The 15455-nt window shown below is 40.8% G+C and overlaps 1 protein-coding gene across 9 annotated transcripts in view; it reads right to left on the bottom strand.

The window, feature by feature from the left end:
- SEMA4D (semaphorin 4D) overlaps positions 1-15455 on the bottom strand; it is a 99927-nt gene that overhangs the window by 43716 nt on the left and 40756 nt on the right. The gene's annotated exons all lie outside the window — the stretch shown is intronic.

Below are 15455 nucleotides of genomic sequence, written 5' to 3'. Positions count from 1 at the left end.
TATCCAAACACTATTCTAGGTAACATACCTTTAAATATGCAGACTTAAATACTGTTACATCAGCTTGTATTTAGCATATATACTTCCTACTGTTCACCCAACTACTTTTAGAAGGGTGTGGGCTACCTGAAGGGATAGTGTTTTTTAAATGCAAGCCACCGTGGGTCTGATCTGGATTTCACTGAAGTCAACAGTGAGAGGGTTTCCACAGATGCAAATGTGAAGAGAATGAACCTAAAAAAATCTCCACTGCACATCTGAAGGCTTCATTCTTGATTCAGAAGATTATACGAAAGACTCACAAGACAGAAGGCCCCAAAAGAAACAGGCCAGACAAAATTACAAGAAAAAGGCCAATATTGCAGGTCTCTAAGGAAAGGGAGAGTCTGTACAGGGTCTTTCCAAAGGCACAGTATCTGCCCTGTCCTTCAACAGAGCATGTTTTGTGGCTGCCAGTATGGTAGCAGGTATCAAACAGGTACATCAAACCCACTTTTGCTTAAAAAAAGTATTTTCAAAATCTTTTTGATCTTTTGCGTTACAGAGAGGGGAATCTACTCTTGACTCTCCCCACAATGACTTTTCAACAAGATACCCAGAGGTTTCAGATCCTAGCGTGTTTCCTAACTACTTACAGAGCAAACAAAAGTATAATCATCCATTTTAGGTACCTTACAGGGAAAAGAAAATTCTCTTTTGCCTCTGCTGAGAAAGGATTTCTAGCAGCCTGTGGCTTGTATGAGCACTTTCATTATAATGAAGCACTTGCATCTAAATAAATAGCTACAGTAGGTGTGAAACTTCCCATAAAAACCCTTGCAGCAAATTAGCTGACCTGCAGACTTCACTAGCTCTCCAAATGGCCTGTCATAGAGATTTCCACATCTCCACAAGTGGCTCCAGGTTTCTGAGCTAGGGTCTGAGGCCACTGGGGACCCAAAAGCCAGGTGGACAGGTGGCTGGAGCCCAGGCCAGCCCTCAGCCAGCCCCCCTGAATCTCCACAGAGGCAGGGGGGAGGAGAAGAGCCACAAAGACTTTGAAGTTGAGGCACCTCTGCTCCAGAACTCAGCTCCCAAGAGCAGTGCACCCTTCCTCAGTCTGTCCCTTGAGAACGGGGCACTAACCATCAGTGTTTCCGGCAGAGAAGCCCACAGACATGGGTTGGGTGTGAAGGTGGCCAGACTCAGGTGAAGGGTGGTTTGCAGGCAGGGGCCAATTCTCCTCCTTTGATCATGCTGCTGCTGGCTGCCTGTCTGGACTACACCTGTAGTCATGCTATGCACATGAGTAACTACTCACAGCTTGCCAAAAGCTATGACATAATTAAACCCTTTAATCCAACCAGGACTTTGAATATGAAATTAACATCTATGTTTGCAGGCACCCATTGGGTCCTCTTGTTTGACCCAAGCCTCACAGGTGATCCTTTAAAGCAGGCACTGCAGGAGTTCCCTAACAAACCTTGAACGCTGTTGGGTTTTAAGACTGAAAACCATATTTCAGTGTAAACTTAAGGGGAAAAAAGCCCTGTTTCTTCATGTAACAATTACTTGAGCTTGGGGGGGACGGTACAGGGACAACAAAAAATTACACCACAAAAAGCTCATTATTTTGACAACTGTGACTAAATCCTCAAAGATTAAAGAAAACACCTACTGGATTATAAATGAAAGACACCCTGGAATATATTATGTAGAATAACATGATAGTCATCTTACAGAAATTTTTCATGAGAGAGCCACAATCCTTCATATATGTGTGTTTGCATATATTTATTTATTCGAGGACTTCATTCTGTCAAATTCCAAAGCACATTAATCTATTACAAGGTACTTCTAGCTGTCAAAGCCTACTTGTATTTAAAAAAACCCACCAAAAAAAAAGACCCAACACACAACTTGTACTCCTTCCTTCTGCACATCAATTACCATCCATATCAGAAGCATTTCTTTAATCCTCTATTCAAGCATACGTCTGCTGTAACCAGGTCCTAGGGATTCTAAATGAGAAGGAGAAAGGAAATACAGAAGAAAACTAGCTTATAAATGAATATGAATTACTGAGAGAACTCTTGGAGAGACCATGGAGGCAAATTTTAAGTTTAAGAACGTTTGTATTATTACAGTACTATTCACTGACCTTACCAAAATACAATTTCCAGACCCATACCTTGATGACTGCAAATAGAGGCATACTTGCTACCCGCACCTCAAGCTGGCCACAACCTGTATGTGCTTTCTCAGTAAAGCTATCTTAAATGGTTGTACGGAAGCCACAGGTAAAGCCGACATACAGCTATGAATAACTAAGGCTGCTGCGTATGCTGCCCACAGACAGCGTGCTAAAAACCTTCCTGTGAATGCTATGTGTGGTTTTAGAGTCTTAAAATGAAGCAATTACATGAAAAGGTAGGCTAGACTACAAAATTCGAGAACTGTGCATATTACCAGCACTTTAATAATTAAATACCCAAATTTAATTTGATAATTGGGTATTTGACATATCAAAATGTTGCTGTTGCTGACTGCAGCAATTTCCATACCTCCCACCCTCTCTCGATGGGACCGATCATACCTGCTAATCATCTATGCAAGACATTGGGGTGAAAAAAGTCAAGTAATAAACACACTACAGGATTTACAGAGCAAAGCCTCAAATGTTTTTCCCCCTTCCGACTTGTGAAGCTTCACTTTTCCTAAAAAAAAAAAAAAAAATCTTTATTTCACATAACCATTTACTGGCCCCCAACTTTTTCTAAACATTACATTAAAAGAAAGATAGGGTTGACTTGGGCCTGACTTTATGTACAGAAGCTTTAACCTGCAGCAGAGGCTCGTGCTAAACCACGTTTTGGAACAACAAAGCAGAAGAGCCCTCTTATGTCTCAGTCATTTTAATTTAGCCCAAATGGGACTGGGATCTTCAGCTTTCAATTCCCCCATCAACCTGATGCTCAGATCTCACAAGCACCCTCTAAAAAGCCAAGAACAACATAAAGACTATCCTGGAAGCAGAGAGGCCAGGATTGCCATGAATCTCTCCTGTGTCCCAATGACAAAACACAAATACTGAGGTTGGGCCAGCTACTGCTGACAGCAGAGTTCCTCCATTTTTAAGGATGTTAAGAGAAACTGTAATTAAGCAACCTGACTTCCACAGAACTGGATGGGAGCATTCATGGTATTATCTATGCATGCTACCCCTCTTCAGGAAAGGATCTGAGTGTATTTCACAACTCTAGCTTTCCTACAGTTAAAATATTTTACAAATACTTGCATTATTATAGAAATAATATAATTTTAACCAAAAACATGGTAGCGGTTCTGAATCAAATTCTAATAAAGCCAGAGGACACTAGCACTACCAACTGTGTGAGACCAAGAGCCACAAAGCGCTGGAGAAGAGAAAGGAGGGTGCACAACTGCACAAAGAAAATAGCAAATACCAGCACTTTGGCTTCAGATTGAACTTTTTAAATGACTGCTTTGAGGACATGTAATATTTATTTGTACTCATAACAGAGTGCATTTGCTTAAGGAAGCAAACGCTCTTTCAGAGGCTGCATTAGAGTATTTTATGTGGCCAATAAACAACAGAGTCTCTGAGAAGCAGAGGTCATTGGGAGCATCCTCATATTCAACACATTTTTACTTCGACAAGGTCAGTACGAAGGAGATCATTGCCTCTCTTCACACCACACAAGCATCATCCCTTATTATCCTACAAGGTCTCCTCCTCCTTCTATCAGAAAAGGAGTAATCCAGAGAATTATTTGCTGGTGCTAAAACCTGAACAAGGAACAGCAGATGAGCCTCCAAATCTTACTCTAAGTATTCAATAAAAAATAACAAAAAACAAAAGTTTAAATTCTGCCTGTATTTTTGGTTAATGTTCTTTAACAAAATGAATGAAGCACACTACAAGAAAGTCAAGAGTTAAAAAAAAAACAAAAACCACCCAACAACCAGGAAGCCTGTACTACAAGCTTTGCTACACAGAGATGTTTTACCTAAAAGAGTATCAGCTGCCAATTACGTGGAAACACCTCATAATATTAAAAAGAGAAGTGAATGAATATCCTGTATTTCTATATTCCCTATGACAATACAGCAACCCAGAAAAGCTAAAGCTAAAATCAACATGCTGTATTACACCACCTAACTTCTTAAGAGCTTAGATCACATCTTTTGTCACTTTCAGATAGCACCTTTTGTTGCTTTTCAACAATTTATTACTCCAGCATTTCCTTTTTTGACTATCTCTGATTCTTCACAAAAACTCCACTTCCCACTCTTCACAGGTAATAGTCTAAATATATTCAAAAGAGTTATCTGAACACTGAGATTACAAAACACACAGTTGTTACTTCACAGCATTCCATATTTAGCATTTTTCAATGCTGTCTTGATATCTTTCTCTCTCTTGCCTTAAGAAATGCATGGCCTCTTCCAAATAATGCAGGCAATGAGAAGACATGGAAGTGGGTCTTTAATGCATAAAACCCAGAGTATTTTACCATCATGATGCTGTAGAAAAACCTTGTTATTCAGTAACAGATTCATGCTCTTCAAGCTTTCAAGACAGTTTAACAAATTACATCAGTTACTGACAGGTGCCAGACCCTGAAGTTTCTTGACTCTCAGAGGATGTAAATACAAAAGCCACCTTGTCCACACAGCAGAGGTTTTCAGTACCAGAACACCCTCAGCCAGTTTGCCCAGTGAAAACATCCAACTAAATTAAGCTGTACATACCCCTACACACTGTGCATTGCTCAGGGGCACCTACAGCAAGAAGGCAAAATGCTAAGGCAGCTTTTAAATGAACCTTAAAAGCATGTCCAACTCACTGTCTTCCTTTTTCTTTTTTTTTTTTTACCCTCCTAAAATGAATTAGCATTAGGAGAAGGGAGAGGAAAAGAAAGAGTAATTTTCCTCTCAGCACATGAGATTTAAAAACAGCCCTCCTCCACCCTGCACAGCACAACTTTTTCCAACTTACTGAAGAGAAGCCTTGGCAGAGGTTACCTGTCCGTCCTGAGTAAAAGCTTCTGTGCTGAGAAAACAGGTGACTTCAGTTCAAAAAGCCAGAGAGTCAGCTCCCTGGTTGTGTAAGTCACAACACAGCATCTCAGAGGGAGTTGCGTGAGGTTGCTGAAATAGGGGATTTGAACCAAGTTATTCAAAACAGTGGAGAAATAACAAAAACAGTGGAGAAATAACAAAAACAAAACTTCACTGTGTTTGGCTATATGGAATTCAGAAGTTGAACCTTGCAGCAGTATTTATTATTAAAAAACAATTAAAGTTCACAGGTGGAATTTACCCATTTTTTTGTTAAAACAAAACAAAACTGTTCATGTCCAAAAAACCCCAAAAGCTATAAAAAGGGATTTCCTCAAGCTTTACAAGTTATGTAAGGATATCTGACTTATGAACACAGGTAAAATTTGTTATGCTTCCCAATATCCGTATCTTACTGATCATGCATTACAAGTCCCTTATCACACACACCCCTTTAAAACTATCTCTCTCTCTCTCTCATGTCCAATTGCACAAAGTGATAACAAACAAGAATGTCATTAGACTGGTTAGGCTGATACTTCATATCACATTAAAAACAGGCCCACTCAATAGCAAAACAAGCAGAATGGACAGCAGGAAATTCACACATTCCTGAATCATCCTGTATCACATTCCCAGTTTCATTTGGGACAAAGAACTACAACATCCAACTGGCAAATGGATCTGCAATAATAATTTTGAGTTTTCAGTTTTGGATGCAGTGAAGAGATAGCAGTGTTGCTGCTCCCAGCACTTCACCTGTCACTCCACAGAGCTGCTTCTGTGGCCCACTAAACACAACCAGCTTTGCATTTGACGTGAATCGTGCTGGTTAAACAGTAAAAGCTGTGCATTTTTCCCTGCATTGGGCATGTACACCTGTCGAAGGTGGTGCGGTAAAGCCCTCTTTTGAAATGCCAGGGTTTTTTTTCTTGAGTAAGAATGCCATTTGTATGGCAGCTACTTAAAGCACAAGTGCTGTCAATTCTCTTTCATAAATACCGAGCTGAAGCCAGTGCCTCCATGCAGGTGCTACTAGGATGCATCATGGAATGGAAGTTTTACAGGGAACCTTCTCAAGCTAAAACCAGTTGAGTTTCCAAATTTATTTCCACTGAGAACCTGCTGTAGTTTAAAGATTAACAACAACAAAAAAACCACTAAAATTGATCATTTCCCTCAGGTCTGCTCATCCCCTTATTAATGAAAAAAATTAGAAACATCATCTTTTTACCTTCCATTCCCATTCTTTGATACCAGACCCTTGGACATCAAATGTCAAGTTTTATTTTCAAGTACAGCATCAAGAGCACCAGGCAGCAATGCAGTTTTCCCTGCACTGACATAAGCAGAGTTTGACATGCTCAGGTCTCACATCTGGCCTGTCACCAGGTCACTGCTGTTTTCCTCTTTCCCCTGCAGTATTCCACTTGTCGTATGTGGTAACCCACTCTTCTATCCATATTCTTATTTAATTAGAGCACATTTAGGCTTCATGGGTCCTAGAAAGCAACTGTGCACTGATAAGAAATTATGCGAACATCTTAGTTTTAAGACACATCAGAAATTTAGCAATGTGCCAGGGTGAATGGCTTAAAAAAAATCATACCGTGGATCCCCAAAATAGGGATGGTGGAAACAAGCTAGGTAACTGCTCCTCCCCTGTATAGTTACCAAGGGTCCAGCCTGCTTATTTAAGTTGTCCTGCCTACCTGTGTCCCCTGGTCTCCATCCATCTCCACCTCCCAGCTCAAACTTGTGTCACTGTGCAACCAATTATGGAAGTCGACTGATCAACTTCCACAGGTTAAAACCTACTTTGGAGAAGAGAAGGGTCAGGGCAGTTCAAATCCATCCACAATGCTCCTTTCAGTAGCAGTGCTAGCTTGTGTCGGATGAAATGTATGTACAACACCATTGGAGACATTAAGTCTGAGCCTTCCTCAGAAAAAAGAAAAACTGAGTGGGAAGCCCAGTAAATGCTACACTCACTCAGAGTCCTCCCAGCCTCACCTCAGGGCCAATGTAAGAAAATGCAAGGAAGAGATGAAGGATCCTGGCCTGAAAAACAAAACCCTGAAGGACTGAGTGCTATCTGGGATTAGGCCTGTGATGGACACGATGCAGCTCTCCCCTCTGATGCTGCACAGCACCAGCCAGGGGACTGAGCTTTCTACAGGACTGCTTGCTGCAACAGACCTTGAAAAGACAAAACTCAGAACTACCCGAGGGTAGGGCTATGTCCCTGACAGTAAATGTTGCTCTTTTCCTGCTGCAACATCATTATAAAAACAATTTACTTTATTCTGCCAGTGGTGAGTAACAAACTACAATTCCTTCTCATCAGCTAAACCGTGGCCACAAGGGTGTTACCCTTACAGTTATTTGCATATGCAAGATACTCAGCTGCCTCTGAAGGACTGGCAAAGAGCACGTACCATGGGACAAATCCATGTCCCAACCTACCCCATGCAAATCAGGATATACCAGGTTTAGGTTCAAAATCCAGAACTCGCACCACACTGCAAAGGTCATTTTAAATACCCAAGATCTTGACAGGAGTTTAATCTCCAATAGCAGACTGCAACTCATGTTTTCTTGGCAAGCACCATGGAAATGCAGTAAAGTAGCCTTAAAATTTAAGAAATCATTTCACCATAATAAAAACACCTAATGCAAACAGCCTCTGTGGCAAGCACTTTAAAAGGTTTGGGCTTTTGCTGTGTTTAAGGCTATGCTAGCTCAGAAGAGAGTTGCTCTTTTTTTCCATGTTAAAACATCTACCAACTCTGGCATTTTTTATGCTGAGAAGTAACACAACCGTACTTTTGAAAAAAGCTGCTACAGCTTTTCACAGATAGCATAGGCATGGATTTTACTAATCATCATCAGATTACTACACTGTCGCTCACTAACCTTCACTATTTTTTAAACTAACACTGTACAGCCAGGGAGTCTGCACACTTCTGTAAGATATACAGAGACATTATACATACCAGCAACTACAAAAAAGTTTGTGCAGAATCAAACTTGTTAAACATAGACATTTCATTGCAGAATTTGGTTAGCAACAACTCAGTTAGCAATGACTAACTCTGGAGTTTGAAAAAACAACTCTGACTTTGGGAGAACTTATGCAAATGCAGCAATTTATCACATGTTGCTACATTCACTCTATGAGGTTGCAGAGCATCAATCATACCTGCTCCTGCCTCAATACAACCCTTGTGTTGATATTAACAATGCAAAGGTAATTTTGACCTTTAGCTAGTAACTGGATATCAGTTTGTGCCCACATTACTGCTTTCTGTACATTCAAAAAACACAGGTGCAGATCTTTCAGTATAAATGCCTCAGATTTCACATTAAATGATGTGTGAGCATGTCAGGAACAGGATTAACAGAAGCTTTGCTTGCAGAACATTCTCATGAGCATTATTGGGATTTTAACTCCTGCCAAGCCTAAAATGAGTTTTTTCTTATGCCAAATGAAATGTAGCAGAAAGAGTCATTATTACACTTGATGATTAACTTTTAAGAATCTTGTTTGCACTATCATTAAAGACATTATGAAAGGGAAAGATAGATCTGAGAGCTGCATACTACAGAGGTTCTGCCTCAAAGTTTCTTGATGAAACAGATAATTACTGCAAGTTTCCAGCCCTTGAATGCTAAATTTCAGGGGTTTAGTATTACAGAAAAGCAGAACTGTAAAATTGTATGAAGGTATTAGAGGCAAAACGAGGTTTATGTGCTTCCTTCAAGGTTTAGAGCTCAATAGTGAAACACAAAGCCTTCCTCTGCGAAGCTGACCTCCAAATGTAGCAGCAGCCATCCACATCTTATCTCAAACCAGAGATTCCTCACCCCAGACTACACACAGCTTTCACTTTTCAAATATCACAGTAGAAAAATAAGGTTAAGACCAGCCATATGCAAAATTAATCCCAGCCTAGAGAGATGCGTCAGAGAATTTGATGGCAATTAATGTTATTTGTGAACCAGATTCTGTAGAGGTGCTCAAGCTGCTAGCTGCTTCCGTGTATCGCTCTATAATCTTCCGAAGTTGGCAGCTACCATGTATCACACCACCAAAAGATACACAAAGGAGAACATCCTTGAGACAGCTATATCCTTTTTCCTGCTGCATGACCCAGAACAGGCAGAGACAGGACTCAAAAAGATACTGTCATTGTCTATACTCCAAGTGTCATTCTGCATTGCAAAATATCCTTTGCTTTCAAAGCACGCTTAATAGAGCAAGAAACAAATCAAAGTCCCCATACATCCTGTAAAATAAATGGGCCATTTCCATTAAAAATATCATCATTCCATATTAATTCAAAACAACTCAACTCTTAAGTTCAAAGTTCTCTGTGGATATACTAGTTTCCTAAATTTAAATTTCAGTTGTAATGCAGCTCATTTGCTAACAGCTTGCTGGTTTGCTTTATGTTGTTATTTGGATTCTTTTTTTTTTTTTTAATAAGGGCAGAAATAAAACAATGATTGTTACTAAGCATTAGTTTCCTTCTCACTCTCCCTTGATGCTTCCCCCAAGTTTGTCTAATTGGAATATTAGCTTTAAACTACTGTAGGAGTATATATAACAGCAAAGCAAGAGAATGACCCAGTATTAAAATGTGAGCTTAGCTAGGTAATGTTATTTATTTATGAACAGAGGAACTTCTCACATACAGTCTTCTTTCCAGCAAGCTATTATTTATACTTCTTTAAGTCTAGACCTTTTTTTTTTTTTGAGAACTTGAAAAACACTAATCTTCAAGTTTCCTACAGAATGTCCAGATTTGCACTGACAATTTAAGCCTTGCTTTTCTTAAGTAGCTTTTGCAGATCTCTTAGAAGTCATCCATGGTACCCAGGAATATATAGACTACAAGTTGATTATCACTACTTCACATTAATGACCACTTATTAGCTGTTTGCTACTGCTCTTCTACAATTAAAGACTGAATGACAGTTTTCATTATTTTTGTTGCTAAGAAACCTATCTCCTGTCGGACTGTTTGCTGATGGTCCTCACTCATGGCAGATTTTAAATAGCAAGCTTCATTTAAGCTTCTTTGTTCTTAAAGGCTACAGACGTATTACTTCTTGCAAAAACGCTTATCATCTTTAACAACGGATTCACTGTTCAGTGACACCCAAGAAACTGTGCTACAGTTTGTGATGCAATGGCCTGAGAAATCCACCGGCAAGGTCAGCCGACCGGACACCTCAAGGCATTACACAAGCTGCTCCTTATTGACCCCAAAACTTCCATGACTCCCCTCTGGAAAAAGCCCACAACTAATTGTCATTCTGTAGAAAAAATACAGGTACCTGAGTAGCTATGCTCAAACAGCTTCTCTATCTTTCTAACATGGTGGGTATCACCCATTTTACCGTTAGCTCTTTTGAGCCATGGCACTTTAAAAATATCTGAATAGGTTAAAGTTTTCTAAATTCTAACATGCTTTGAAAGACTGGTGGCACATCCAATGTTTATGTGACAGCCAACGGTTATGCAATTTCACTACAGTTGACCCCTCCCTCAAGACATCTATAGCAAAACACTGTCACACTGCGGGTCGTCTTGGATGATATGAACTGACATCACTCTTCAGCAGTAAAAATGCCCTTGTCTTTTTGATAGCATGAAATGAGGAACTCCAATGTTAACATTTGAAAGTACTGCTCAAAATTAACCTTCTGATGACAATGACAAACTAGTAGAATGCTAAAACATTAGGTTTATTTATATCACTGCTGTAATGCATATGAGATGCTTCATCTTCTTGCCGTGCACCTAAGTTCACTACACCACTCCTGATGTACAGGGAACCAAAGATCTATCTCCTGCTGCTTCTCAGGGTATGAAAATGTGTTGTTTCATTCTCCCTACTACAGGATTTTTTTGCAGGATTTCCTACAGCGGTCCTTTCTGTCTGAGTGAGTTTTCACAGAACACTTCCAGAGAAAATGTGCCCTAAAGACAATCTGGTCAGATCCTGGCAAAGATGAGCTACTGACTAATAGTCTCTCAGACTGCTCCATGAGTGATGGGTCTTTCCATCCAAGGCCCAGAACTTCTCAATAGCATTTATCTCCTGCCCATACCCTATGCTTTGGTACTTTTCCAGCTCTCAGACATACGTTACATTTAACCTTCCCTGACATGGGCCAGTGCAGTTGTCAGTTCCATGCCTAAGAAAGAGTGCAAAAGCCTGGGATCAACTGCTTCAATTCTAAAGGACACAGTAACTGCAAAACTAGGAGAAGGTGATCATGCCTGGGAAAACAGCAGCTCAGCACAGAGCCCCACCAGCTCCTGTAGTGCGCAAAGGCTCCTAGTGAAAGTCAGGCTCAATAAGCCAAGAGGACTGTCATGATGGACTCAAGGAAAGGGTCGTCTTGGTAGAACACAGGAACAACAGTTCAAAACACAAAAAAATTTTACTTGTCAGGAAGACAATTTCAGCAACTCCAATAGAAAGAAGGCAAGAGGACTGCCTACTGAGATCCACAGCACTGTAATAAGGATTTTCATGTCCCTTGTAAAAACTGTAATTTTCACCTTTCAGTGAAAGTCTGCACCACACACAGTTTGCACCAATTTCTGATTAAACACCTTAAGGCTTATGTCAGTCAGCAAATAGATTTCTCCTACATCTAAGCCACTTCATAAGTTTTCAGGAGGGAAAACGAGTTTAATAAACATTATATTTCTGGCTCTTTAAAGGGCTGAGAAGTTGGTGGCACAGCCTGTGAGGATCTCCCTGCTGCTTGCGGTCCTCCTCCACGCATCACAGGGCCACCTCATCCTAGCAGCCACTCCTCTGCCACCACAGGGCTCTCCCAACTGCACCCAACAATCCACGCCTGCCATAGGGCTGTGTCACTGTACTTTCAGTATTTACAAGCAAGGTTAGAAAACACCATCAGCAGAGACATTACAGTTCTAGTCTTACGGGTATGAATGCAGGCAGGCTTGAAAAAGTGCCTGTTCTCACAGTATCACCCTATCTGGTCTTTAACGGCTTGCAGAAATATGCAAAAATCAAGCAGACTAACACTGCACTGCATACAAGAGTATCACAGCAGCAGCAACGATCAAATTCTGCCACCACCTTGCAAGATCGGGTATCGTCAATCTTCTTCTCAACTCATCAGTGTAACACACATTAAGAGAAGCAGCCGAAGTGGTGGGGTATCTCCTTCCTGAGGAGCTGCAGCTAAAATGGCATCCTCAGACTTCCCCTGTGCTGTAAATAAACCCATCTCCACACACTTCTGATAAGTGAGAGACGCAGGTGCAAGCCAGGGGCCCATGCCAGCCCCTACACTGCCTCCCATGCTGCCAGAAGAGCCAAGGGCCAGGTGGGCAACTCTCTCCCACTGCTACACAGGGTCCTGTTTCACCATTTTGACTCCTGGATGAGTAATAAATTTTAAGACCAACAAGCAACAAGATGCCCTGTCTCTCAGACAGTAGCATGTGTGGCCTATTCAGGGACACCTGCTGTTTCAACAGGCAAAGACACACAATTAAAAGCAATAAAGGCATGATCATCTGGATCACCTCACTGCCCAGGCAGGACAAAGGCACTACAAAATCCAGAGCTGGACAATGTTTCTCAGGTGAAAGACTCATAAAATAAAAATCCTGTAGTCCTCCATTCCTTGCCCTCAGTAACTGTGAAATTTGAGATAAATAAGATTACAAGATCTTAAAGTGATCTATTAAAGCAGATGAAGCAAACACTTCAATGTGTTACTGCAGCAAGCTAGAAGATGTGACCAAAACACAAATCCTGTTTTTCAAAGAGGTCTTCAGAGCTGCGGAGTACCACAGAAGAGCATGGGATTGTTTCTGCTGTTGGTTTGCCAAATTTAAATGGAAAATAGCAAACAAAAATGCTTAGAGAATGTATATTATTGTCAAATCCCTTTTCAATAATGCAAATTGTTTGTAGTCAAAAAGATTCAATTCTCTTGGATTAGTAAGGGCGACACGTAACTTGTATAGAAAAGCCTGGCTTTGACAATTAGATCCATGAAACTGCAGAAGGCTGATCACCAGCAGAGGGAGGGTAAGGCAAGTCTACAGGCAGGAAAGTCAAGTATTAGTCAACTCTTGCAGTCAAGACTACAGTCAGGTCTGGGTTTAGACAACATCCAGGACAGGGAGCAGAGGCCTCGGCTCAGACTCTCAACCCACAGACTAGACACTGCCCATCAACCAGGACTTGAGGAAGCTAGTGTAAAACTGCCTCAGTTTTTTTACCTAGACAGTAAACAGGTCCTTGCTGATTAGCAGGATTTGCATTCAGCACTAAAGAGGACACTGCAATACAAGAAAAGAATAAGCACAGCTTGCCTGGCCAAGTAATCCCACACACAGCAATGGACACAGAGTATGGTGGGGATAAAAAGGAAAAAATAAAAATTAAAAAAAAAAATCAGCAAGCTATTTCAGTGGAACAAGACAAAGAATACATTTTTAACTGTGACACTCTACAGCCCCAACATCATTAAGATTTCATTCAAAGGAAACAACAGCAGCACAGGAGGTCAGGGAAGGGAGGAACAAGACAAGGAACAGGCAATTGCAGTTCCTGAATTAAGAATAACTTGAAGCCATGACTTAAAGCCGCACCCTTGAAGGATTGGCCTTCCTCCTGCCCCGCTCCCTGCAGCAGCTGAGAGCAGTGTGAAGCTGTTCCCACATACGAGCTCCAGCACGAACAACCAGCTCCACACTGCAGGAGTGAGTAGGAGCATAGCAGTCCTTTTCCTTTACTGCACGTTACAAAAGCTCTGGAAACTGAGGATTATTTACTCTCCAGCCTTACTGGACATCTTATCTTTTTATCACACAGGCCACTATTGCAGCTCCAGTTTCAGGGAAGTTGACAATTTACTGCACCAGCACAGACAAACATCATCATCACCAACAAAAGATGTTTTCAGATGTTGTAGTCCAAACCAAGGCTGACTGGACACAAGAGGCACCTGGTCTGCAGTATGTCTGCAGACAATCTTTCCTTTTCTTCTGCTTATAAAGGTTCTACAGCTGGCAAAAGCTAAACAGGGCAAGCACAAAAGTAAAACATTTCCACAGGTCTAAAAACCAAAAAAAAGCCCTAGACTACAATCTAGGGCAATGATTGCAAGTGGCAATCATTTCCACCTTCGTGGGAAAAAGCCAGAGTCAGAATAAGCTCAGTGAATTTAGTTAATCATAACCACATTAAGCTGTTCATCGCCGTGGCAGAATGTCCCAGGCTTTTCTGCTAACATTTCACTGTGTGAATGGGTAGAAACATTTGCTCACATAAGCTGGTTAAATGTGATTCAGCCCAGATGTCCAAATGGTTTAGCAGTCTTTGTTGTGAGATGTTTGCAAAACATCAAAAAAGAATGACAGACACAAATACATGACTGAGTTCCTGTCCAGCGGACGTGCAAGGCCAGGAGTTTAACAAGACTATTTTTGGTAGCACATACTGCTAAAAGTCACTGATGTACCACAACTGTAGTTTTACAACATTCAGTTCTTGTTCAAAGGAAAGGTCAAAATGGGATACAATCTGGGCTGTAAAAGACCTGCCCATTAGAGTCCCTTCGTCCCTATGCAGCACTGCCACACCTGTCAGCAACAAGGAGATGGAGCAGAGAAATGAGATATGAAAAATGCTGCTTGGAAAATACCTGAGACACCACAGGTTGGGGGGAAGTGTTCCACTTACAGTCTTGATATGGACCCTCAGGTTTGATGAAGATGTATCAGCATAACTTCAAAAAGTTTGTCTTACAGATTGTGACAGTATGAGATAACTAAGGCCAGAATTGTATTTACAGTGGGTCTGGTCACATAATTCTATCAAAACAATGGTACTGTCCGGCTCCTTTTAGTACCGTATTGTTCTGGAGAACACACACAAAAGACAGTGTTTTAGAACTAGGTATTATAGACAAAAAACAGAAGTCAGAGTGTGAATAATGCAGCAAAAACCTTGGAACAAGGCCAATAATATGCCAGTAATTCATCCTTCCAAATAAAAGGTCATTTTCTTCTCATTATGGTATGTATTGATTTTAATTAAGCACAAATTTTCCTGCAGCAATAGTGGTTAATACGATGTCTCGTTCAGAGAGTATCTGCCAATACATGTGCACACTCAAATTTACCCTTAAAGCGCAACTTGAGGAAGAAACATGGACTCGTTCTATTATGCAAACATGTAAACATGCATGTACAAATTTCTGCACAAGTATTACACAGAAGTATTTGGTTCAACATAGTGCAAACTGATCTACAGCCACTTTCATAAAGTCATTCTCCTCACTTGATGATCTCAAACAACAAATACATCTCAATGTCACTG

This window comes from Balearica regulorum, chromosome Z, assembly GCF_011004875.1.
Source record: "Balearica regulorum gibbericeps isolate bBalReg1 chromosome Z, bBalReg1.pri, whole genome shotgun sequence".
NCBI classification, from domain to species: Eukaryota; Metazoa; Chordata; class Aves; order Gruiformes; family Gruidae; genus Balearica; species Balearica regulorum.
Note: the sequence above shows the minus strand (reverse complement) of the source record. Positions and strands in the feature narration are given on the sequence as shown.